The sequence below is a fragment of the Elephantulus edwardii genome, unplaced genomic scaffold, assembly GCF_000299155.1.
Source record: "Elephantulus edwardii isolate Elephantulus edwardi_28Jun2011 unplaced genomic scaffold, EleEdw1.0 scaffold00167, whole genome shotgun sequence".
In the NCBI taxonomy this organism is placed as follows: Eukaryota; Metazoa; Chordata; class Mammalia; order Macroscelidea; family Macroscelididae; genus Elephantulus; species Elephantulus edwardii.
In genome coordinates this window covers 4,866,609-4,877,799 of record NW_006399917.1, presented here as the reverse complement: position 1 = coordinate 4,877,799, position 11,191 = coordinate 4,866,609, and positions in this window count along the sequence as shown.

Below are 11,191 nucleotides of genomic sequence, written 5' to 3'. Positions count from 1 at the left end.
AAGAATAGTAAATAATAAATGTTAGAGAGGATATGGAGAGATTGGAACACTTATTCACACAGTCCAAAACCTTTGCCTAGTCAATAAAGCACAAATAGAAATTCTTTCAGAATTCTTTACTTTCAGCCAGGATCCGTCTGGTATCAGCAATGATATTCCTGGTGCCACGGCCTCTTCTAAATCCTGCTTCAACTTCTGACAGTTCCCTTTTTATGTACTGTTCTAGCTGGTTTTGCATGATCTTCAGCAACACGTTGCTTGTATGTGGTATCAATTATATTGTTTAATAGTTTCCACATTCTGTTAGAGAATCTATAGGTTATTCTATAGAGTAAAGGGACTTAGTCACAATAGGACAAATACTGTATAGGATTACTACTGAGAAAATAGGAAGGTAACTCAGGAATTGAGAAGTTGGACGGAGGGGTAAAATAGAAATAAATTGTACATACAATGAACACTAGAAGGACCAGGACAAGACAGGATCAACTTGGGAAGAATTGAGATAATGAGAATATTACAAATGGTAAATAAGAGCAAGATATGTTACCTATTCAAAAGGAGAAAGGGACAGTAAGTGGGGAGAGGAAGAATGGTGAGGAAATCACTAGGGCAGGAGGGATTAGTGTGCAGATGGAGGTGTGAAGGAATAGGCAAGGTGATGATGTATGTCATAAATCAATAGTAATTAATCATACAAAACCGATGAAATGCATATAAATGATTGTGCAAACCAAAATGTACATGACTAAAACAATGTATACAAATAATCACATAAATATGAATGATTGTATAAGACACAATGGTAAAGGAAACATGTATTTTAGCACAAATCTCTACATCATACATAGGTTAATAGTTGAAGTTTGAATAAATATAACTATACTTATTTAAGAATGAGAGAAAATTATCACATTTTCTGATTATAAAAATCCATCATTTAGAACATTAAAGACAGCTTTTGTATTTTATAAATGTATTTTTAACATCCGCCATGGATCCACAATAATAAAACCCATAGTAGGAACAGCCAAGAAATCAAAAGACATGTTGCTGATAGAGTAAAGATAGAAGATGTAAAAGATTTCATCTTGCTTGGATCCACAATCAACCTCCTTGGTATCCACAGTCAAGGAATAAAAAGATGTGCAGCACTTGGAAAATCTCCTGTCAAAGATCTCTTTAAAGTGATAAAGGACAAGGCTGGTAGTTTAAGCACTAAGGTATTCCTGATCCAAACCATGGTCTTTTTAACTGCTTTGTATGCATCTGAAAAGTGGACACTGAATAAAGATGACCAAAGAATAAACAATGCCTTTGAATTGTGGTATTGGCAAAGAGTATTAAATATCCCCTGGACTACCTAACATTGAGAAAACAAAGAATCTTACCATTGGGCTAATTGGCAGCTTCATGATGAATGTAGAAGAGACTGAGATTGTTGATAACTTTGGCTTGCTTGGTTTCACAGTCAATACTCTTGGTACCAGGAGTTAGAAAATCAAAAGAAGAATTGCACTGGTGCATTGGGAAAATTTCCTGTCACTAGAGTACTGAAGAGCAATGATGTCAGTCTGGAGACTAAGGTGCACCTGATTCAGGCCATGGTTTTCACAATTACTTGTTGTGCACCAGAAAGCTGCACAGTAAACAAGGGTCATAGAAGGAGAAGGATTGATGCCTTAGTGTTGTGATGCTGGAAAAGAGTGTTGGACATATAGTGGACTGCAAGAAGAACAAACAGATCTGTCCTGGAGAGAGTGAAACCACACTGCTCCCTGCAAGCAAGGATTTTGAGGCTCCATTTCACATAGACAGGGCATGTGGCCAGGGAGGACCAGTCCCTGGAGAGGGACATCATGCTTGGGAGGGTGGAGGGACAGCACAGGAGAGGAAGACCCAAGTTGTGATTAACTGACTCAGTTACTGAAGCAATGGGATTAGATCTGTCGGAGATGATGAGATTGCCTCAGGATAGGGCAGGTTTCAGAGCTAATGTACATAGGGTCACTATGAGTCACAGGAAACAATATAACACATAACAGTAACAACAACCACCTAAAGAACAAACAAATCAGTCTTGAAAGATGTGCAGCAAACGTGTTTCTCAGAAGCAAGGGTGACAAACTCTGTCTCACATATTCTGGACATATTTTGGAAAAGGAGTAGCCCTTTAAAAGGAAGGAAAAGATTCAGTTCTTCAGTGAGATGAATTGATACAGTGGCTGCAACAATGGCCTTGAATATGAGGAAGATCAGGAAGATAGTGCAGAACATGGTACGGTTCGGATCTATTTTTCATTGGACCAATGTGAGTTGCACATGACACAGGACATCTAACACCACCAGCAGCACAACATGTCATTTTGCTCTTTTATGGTTTTCTGAATATTTGAAGCAGGTTTCTGAACACTCTAACAATATTTTTCAAGGTAATCCCTTTCAGAAATTTGCTACTTTATCATTATATTGACTGGAAAATAAACATAAGGTAGATAATAAGGCATTTATCTGTACACCAGCAGGGACTATCCGCTAAGCATTTGCAAAATTATGCACAGTGTCCTGTACAATTTGCATGCTCAGTATTACAAAAAGTCAGAGATATTTTCACTAAAATAAATTGTTTTAAACAACTAACTTTATAAACTATGTCATCAGACCAAACTTGAGCATGGTTGATAAATGTTTATTTATGCTTTTCAAACGCGATTGAAGAAGCTCAATTTTTTCGCATTTAGCAGATGTGCGCACTTTTCAAGACAGTTCTGGTGGTGAGAACTGAGGGCTCCCTCCTGCAATAAGCATGTGCTGAAAAGTGCTGTTTCCCAGCTTTATAATTAGAGATTATTCACAGTGATTTTCAGTACAGATAAAATTGAGCTCACTTAAGATATGACAGCCATCATCTCTTATTTTCATTAAACATGCTTTAGAGCGGGTTGTTATAGAAATAAGATAGGAATTAGCACTTGAAAGTTTAAAGATGATTGCAAAATCTCTTCTTTATAAAAGTATGGGCTTCCCTGGCTTAGCTTTGTGAAGATAAATCAGCTTTACTCAAAGTGACAAACTCTGTTGCCTGGTGTAGCAAATCTTTCCTATAAAACGTAGTCTAATTTCAGTTATTCCCCAATGTCAGATGAGTCTCAATCTTGGGATGTGGCAACAACTGGGTAAGTGCACTGCCAAAGCCCACCAGTTCCCACATAATTTTCTCACTTGCTTCTCTCTGTACATATCTCATTTTAAATGAATCTGCTCTCCCATAAATGTTCTCTGATGCATTACAATTCTCGATGCCTGGTGGTAATTCTGTTCAGTGAAATGAAAAATAATAAAAAACCTATGCCTGTCACTGTGGTTATGTGCCACCAAACGTTGTTAGGGGCCACTGAGCCCACTATAACAACCCTATGTACAAATGAGTCTGTGTACAGCACCGCCCCATCTTTTATTATTCTCACAATCACTGCTGTGCTGAAGCCCATTGTTACAGTCAGTGTCAATCCAGCTTAGTGAAGCTTTTTCTCTCTTCTACTGAGAAGGCCATAACAGAACTGTCAAACCAAAGTGACATGGTTCAAATCTAACAGCTGCTCCATAGGAGAAAGGAGGCCAATCTTTTGCCTTAAGTTAAAGTTCTCTGCCTCTGAAAACCCTCTGGAGGGTGAGCTTTGGGTAGGTCAAGATTCAATAGTACATAACAACAACAGAACTAAAGCAGTGGTTTTCAACTTCAGGAATCTTTGGTCCTAGCAGGAATTTTGGAATGTATCAAGACACTATGTCTGCATTTCTGAATTTCATAGTGTAGGAAGGAGTGTTGCTTCTCATAGATATTGGGTAAAAGACAGTGATGGATGGGAAGGTCTTCCAGAACAAGGAAAAAGCTGACTCAAAATACCAATAATGTCAAAGTAGATAAAACCTTGTTGTTGTTGTTGTGTGCTGTCGAGTCACTTGTGACTCATAGCAACCCTATGTACAACAGCCCTAAACTCTGCTCTGTCCTGTGCCAATCACACTGTCTCCGACACTCCCATCCCGATTATCCCAGTCACTGAATCAATCCACCTCATAGAGGGCCTTCCCCTCCTACGCCATCCCTCCACCCTCCCAAGCATGATGTCCTTCTCCAAGGACCTGTCTCTCCTCACAACACGTCCAAAGTATGTTAGACGGAGCCTCAGAATCCTTGCCTGAGGAAAGACAATGGACATGAAGCTAAGTGATGTCCTCTAACCATGTTCCTTCAGGATTGCAGCACAGCTTCTTGACACTAGTCTGTCAGAGCTCCCTATAATAAAGTTAGGAAGTAAAATTAAAGTTATGAAAAGGAATGTGGCATCAGAATTGGAGGAAAACTCATCAACAACCTATGTTACGAAGATGATGCCACTTTGCTTGTTGATATTGAGGAAGTCATGTAGCGTTTGCTGCAGAAGGTCAAGGACTTCTTGTGGATTGAAGTTCAACATCAAGAAAACCAAGATTCTCACCACTGGTCAATTGGCAGCAACATAATAGATGGAGAAGAAATTTAAATTGTTAACACACTCGGCACCATTAGTCAGGAAACCAAAAGACAAATTGCACTGTGGAAGTCGGCTGTCAGGGACCTCCCCATAGTGCTTAACAGTAATAGCATCAGTCTAAAGATTTACGTACATCTGATCTAGGCCATGGTCTTTGCAATTATTTGCTGTACATCAGAGAATTAAAAAATGTCTAAGGATGACAGAAGAATCAATGTATTTGAGTTGTGGTGCTGATAGTATTGATAGTATTAATGATAACCATGGATGGCCAAGATAACAAACAAGTTTGTCCTAATGAGAGTGAAATCAAGTTACTTCTTGGAGTTCAGGATTCTGAAGCTCCTTCTGACATACTTTAGGAATGTTGCCGAGAGAGACCAGTCCTTGGAGAAGGACATCAAATTTAGAAGGTCATAGTCAGTACAAGAGAGGAAGACCCTGGATGAGATGGATTGACACAGTAACTGGGGAAAGGGGGTAGGTGTGTTAGAGAGAGTGAGATAGGCTCAGGTGAGGATAGGTTTCAGAGCTATTGTGCATAGGATCACTATGAGTTGCCGGCAACTCAATGGCACATGAAACCAGATGGAACAGTCAGATAGAGAGCAATAAGTTTAGGTGTTGTGTTTTTTGTTCAAGCAATTGGGAGTTAATGCTACCATACACTGTCTTAGGCAATGATGTTGGGTGTAGAGAAAATTAAGAATGCCCTACTGAACTTTTCACTTTGGAGGCATGCTGGGCAAAGTCAAGGGAGTTGTCCTGCCCATTTTTATATAAGCAGTTTTGGAAGAAGACTAGAGTCAAACGTTTAAGAGTTCCTATGAGGAATAAAAGTGCCCTCTAATCACTTAATAAATACTATTGTGTTTTTTAAAATATTATTAACAACAACAACATTTAATACTATTGATACTGTTATTGTTGTTGTTGTTGTTATGTTTCATCAAGGCATCTGCGACTCATAGTGACCCTATGTACAATAACTCTGAAGCCTGCCTTGTCCTGAGCCAGTCTCGCTGACTCCGGCATACCAACTCCGGTTGCCCCAATTACTTATCAATCCATTTGATCATCCTAGGTTTTCCTCTCCTGCACTGTCCCTCCACCCTTCCAAGCATGATGTCCTTCTCCTAAAACTGGTCCCTCTTGGACATACACCTAAAATATGTGAGATGGAGCTTCAGAATCCTAGCCCCAAAGAGAGACTTGGTTTCACCCTCTTCAAGACAGACTGATTCATTTTCTTGGAGGTTCATGATTTATTCAAGATTCTTCTCAGCACCACAACTGAAAGGCATCAACTCTTCTTCAGTCATCCTCATTGCTGAGCTCTATTATTGATATTGTTGGCAAGTAAATTAGAATTGAAACAAAGAAAAGACAAAGATTTTTCTAAAGAGAAAATGGATCACTACACAACACCAAAAATACAAAATCAGGCAGGAGAAGAACTGGAAATTATACAGTCAGACCCATAGGAGGAAAGTTGTGTGGGTATAATGTAGATGAGGAAGTCATCTCTGGAAACGTGGCATGGATCAATAGTAAGTGTGGTCTGGACTGAGCTAGATTGAGAAATAAAATTTCCCATTCTGTTTAGAAGAAAATGATAGATTTAGTAAAGCAGTGGGGACAGATTGAAATGGATAGAGAGTAAACACTGTAACCTTCTGTTAACCCCAGCTTGAAAAGCCTGACTACAAAAACAGAAGAAAGTAGAGTTGTACCTAGAGTGATTTATATACGAATGGTTTATTATTAATGTCCCTATTCCGTAAGATAGAAGAGATGTGGTATTTTTGGGTGTTGATGGGAAGGAATAAAAAGGGGAAAGTTCAAGGTTCAGAACAAAATGCAATGTCTCTTAAGAAGGAAGGAAGGATGTTCTTAGAATACCATGATGAGATGACTGACATAATCCACATAACAAAAAATTCGTGGATACATTTTGAAGAGAAATAGAGAGAATGAATATATAATATAGAGTGAAGCTACCAGAAACAGGAGAGTTTTGCTGATGGCATATATAAATAATATCTTTTTAAAATGAGTTATCCTTTGCTTGCTTTTCTCCATTTAATGGTATTTGACTCTAAACAATATACTAAGACTCCTCTCAGTACCGTGGGGTCATTTTGACTCCTGGCAACCTTGTATCGAGCCTCTGAGGGTATACATCTTAACTGGAGTAAACTGTCTCGTCTTTCTATTGGGGAGTCCTTGGTGGGTTCAAACTGCCTACCTTTCAGTTTGCAGTCCAACACATAATGCACTATGCCACCAAAGCTCCTTAACAGGACAGTCAAAAAACTCAAACTCATGGGCATTAAGTTGAAACCAACATAGCTAAACCACCATTTTCAGGCTGCTAACTGCAAAGCAGAAGATTCCCCATCTTTCTCCCTCTAGGAGCTAGTGGAGTCAGAACACCTGAAAGATTTAGCAGGACAACTTTCTATGGCTTGTGTCACCAGAGCTCAGAGATCTCAGTTTTTTAGGAGTTGCTTCATTCACATCAATTTCCTTTTTTTTCCCCTTTACTTCACTTGTTTCATGAGCTGAATAGAAAACAGTATGTTCTAAACTGGTATTTTGCATGTGGCTAAGAAGAAGATCATGATACTGGGAAGGGTGGAGGGTCAGCGAAGGAGAAGACCCAGGTGGATTGACACAGTGACTGCTGCAATGGGCTCTTGTGTATTAGGAAGTGTGCGGATGACACAGGATAGAACAGGTTCAGATGTTTGTTCATACGGTCGCTATGCATAGTACTCAACTCAAAGGCACCTAACAACAAGAAGAAGATAAATAATATCTCCTGTACTTAATTACAAATACAGTTTGTAAATCCAAGTTTGTTTGGAATGATGCTTCGATTTTCTTATCTGGAGAAGAGAAATTATTATTTTCTCTTTCACTTCTAAATGGAATAATAGGTCTTATACTTTTCAGGAAATATTTCTATGCATAGCATAGATTGCTATGTATAGCATAGATTCCTTGATCTTTCATTCAGAAGTGACGTAAGCATCCTGTTTATTTTAACATTATTCACAAATTAACCTTACTTTAATTCATCCTTTTGAATATGTAGAATTCATTCAAAACTCTAACAATAGCTTTAATATCTAGGATAAAAGAGAAAATTTTCTTCCTTTTGCTTTATGGAAGAAAAAGCTGTTTGAATCCTAAATATGGTGGGAGGAACCAGGCAATAACAGATAAATGCTACTTATTTTTTACCTCTGTTTAGAGGAGTTTTGTTGTCTATTGTGGATCTCTGATCTTTGATTCATTACTTTTGCTTTCTGAAAGCAGAAAGGAATTGATAGTTTTATCAGTAGAGATATTTGATAATAGCAAACCTTAACTTAATAGTCCCATGGACTACCAAAAGAACAAATATGTCTTGGAAAGAACCAGAGTGCTCTTTGGAGGTAAAGATGATAAGACCATGCCTCACATACTTTGGGCTTCTCCTTGGAGAATGACAATGGTACTAGGAAAGGTGAAGAGTGAATAAATGAGAAGAAGACTTTAACCCAGGTGGATTGACATGATGACTGCTGCAATGGACTCTAATGTGTCACGTCTTGTGAGGATGGCATAGGATAGGACAGGGTTCAGATCTGTTGTTCATAGTGTTGCTATGGTTTGTACTTGACTTGATGGCCCTGCCATCAACAACAACAGCAACAAAAACAAATTTTAACCAAACTCCTATATTTTGTGCATGTTGATTGGAGAAGCTGTTCCTTGGAGAGAGACATCATATTTGGAAAAGAGTAGGGACGCTGAAGGAAAGGAAGACCATCAACCTGGTGAAATGACACAAAGAGTACAGTAATGGACTCAGGTGTGTCAGAGATTGTGATATTGTCACAGGATAGGACATGGTTCAGATCTGTTCATCGGGTCACTATGAATCTTACTCAACCCAATGTACCTTAATAACAACATAACCTTAATGAACATTAACTTAAATGTGTTTCACATATATAAAATAGTGTTCATTTGAGGTCACTCATCTTTTGAAAAATAAACATATATCAGTAAAAATGTAAAAGCACAAAATTCTGAAGCATTGGTCATACAATTGAGATAATCTATAATAGAAAGGGCATCCTGGGCTGAGTGAATGCCATGCTCTTTCGTTGCTCCACAACAACAACAACAACAAAACAGCCTAATGAGTCTAATTCAGTTCTCTGCCTGCAACACACCTTGGCTAAAGGTTAGTCTCATTAGTCGCCTTGGATCAGCATTCTGACATGTAGTGGAACACACACACACACACACACACACCCAACAGCAACAGTAAACCAGTTCTGATAGTAAAATGATATGTGTAATGATTTACAAATTTCTTGGATCAGAAACTTGATTGATGTGCTTTGTGTTAGCTGTTTTCTACTCAACAAATGTCTATTTGCTAGGAGTGTAGAATCTGTGGCTTTACAAACCATAGTATTTAAACTGAGGGTATAAAAGAAGTGGAGAACATGCTACAGGTTTGGAATGGCCTTTTCTAACAGACTCTTTGGTGAGGTAATGGCTTTGTTTGCACTGAAGGCACTTTTAGTAATAAAAACTAAAGGCACGGAAAATGCAATTTTTTTTCTCTAAATAGCTGCCAACCATCAACTTTGACCCTGAGAAAAACCAAAGATCTGTGTCCAAATGGTCACATCAGTGACTGTATTTATTTAGGAAATTATTGAGAAAGACACAATTTTTTTCAATATTCCTATCTGTACAGTATTACCAACACCACTATCCTATTTTTTGGGAATGTGGTGTTTAGTGAAGAACACTGCCTTTACATTCAAAGTCCACATATTGGACTAATAGGTTTAAAGTAAATCACTGTGTCTGATAATCCTTATTACAGCTTAATCTGTTCAATTTGTTTCTCTAAACTGTGTTGTTACTGAAGAATATCTATTCCCTAGTGGACTTCCAGAAGAAAGAACAAAAACAGCTGAGAAAAAAAATTTGAAAAAAGGCTCCTAAAAAAGCAAAGGTGATGAGCATTTGGCTTGCTCCATCAGAAAAAAATGTGTGGCTAGGAAAGGACATTAGAGATTATAAAATATAAAACCAGCAAAAAGCAAAGAAAATCACCAATGAAGTGTATTGGCACGTCAGACACAACATGGACTCGGGAATAACAGTTATGAAGACGGCACAAGACTGGGCAATGTTTCCTTCTGTTATGCATAAGATCACAATGAGACATGAACTCAGCCACACCTAAAAACAACATGCAAAATTTTAGTTTTTCAGAATACAATCTGAAATTTCGATCTAACTGAATAATCTGAACAGTACATTTTTCACAGTATGAAAAATGAGCAGCTAATATCTAATAGCTCTGAAGGCCTAGTGGCAAGAAGCTGCACTGCAGTACCAAAGGCACACTGTTCAACTCCACCAGCTGCTCTGTGGGAGAAAGATATGCAGTATCTTCCTGGGCGATTAACTGCCTCTGAAAACCCACCAGTGGGTCAGGTGTGGGTCGGATCAACAGTACACAACAATAACAACAACAATATCTAATTGACCAAGAAGATTGTTTCGAAGAATACAGTTACCTAAACCTTAATTATTAAAATTCTTGGATGCGTCACTATGACATGTACTCACTTATACACAATGCCGTTGAGCCAGCTCCGTCTCAGAGTGATCCTCCATTGGAAGTCCAATGGGCTGTAAGGCTTCATAGAGGAGATTGCTCCTCTTTCTTGCTTGGAGCCATTGGTGAGCTTGAACCATAGAGGAGCACAGTCTTGGGTTGGTAACATAACTTGTTCCAGGCTATGCGGCCAGAATACAGGGTATACAGAATTCTATATTTGTTTCCTATTTTTCTCAGATATAAATCTTGACTTTTTAAAGTCTAAAATTAGGTTTGGGTTTTAAGTTTTATATTACTATCACCTTAGCATTTTCAGTTACAGGTGGCATAGTGACATATATGAAATTAATAATAACCCTACTTGTCATGTTGGAGTAAGACAATAAGCCAGAGGTAAATGGCCTTATCCACCAAATATTCTACTTTTTGAAAGAATTTCAGACACCAATGGCACTAATGGGAGCTCTGGTAGCCTGGTGTTAAGGTGCTGGACAATCTCTTCCTGTGTAATTAACTGACTGTGAAAGTCTTCTGGAGGGTGAGCTCTGAGTTGGTTTTGGCTCAACAGCACACAACAGCAACAGTGACATTAATAGTAGAGAAGTAACTAAGTTCCAGTTTAAAGTACTTACCAAAAATGTAGTATTTTTACCAACTTTTCTCTAACAATACGTTGAATTTTGCTGAATTGTAAGGCTCTGTTCTAGTCACAGAGATTCTTTGCCAGAAAAAAAATGAATAAGAAAAAAGATACCGCCCTAGTAGAAACCATTGTTACACAAGCGAGAGACATTCTCTAAAAGCTTCCCTGGAGAATGGCACAGCCACCTTCACTCTCTATTTTTCCTTTGTCCTTCTGGAAGCATCTGATAACTTCAACAACCTGCCTTCTTAGTGTTTGCACTCAAGTAGATCAGAGAACAAGTCCTATCACCAGGTTGATTGAACTCCTAAAATATTTTTTAGAAAAAATATTTAATTCGTTTCTATACGATTTATCAACAATCTG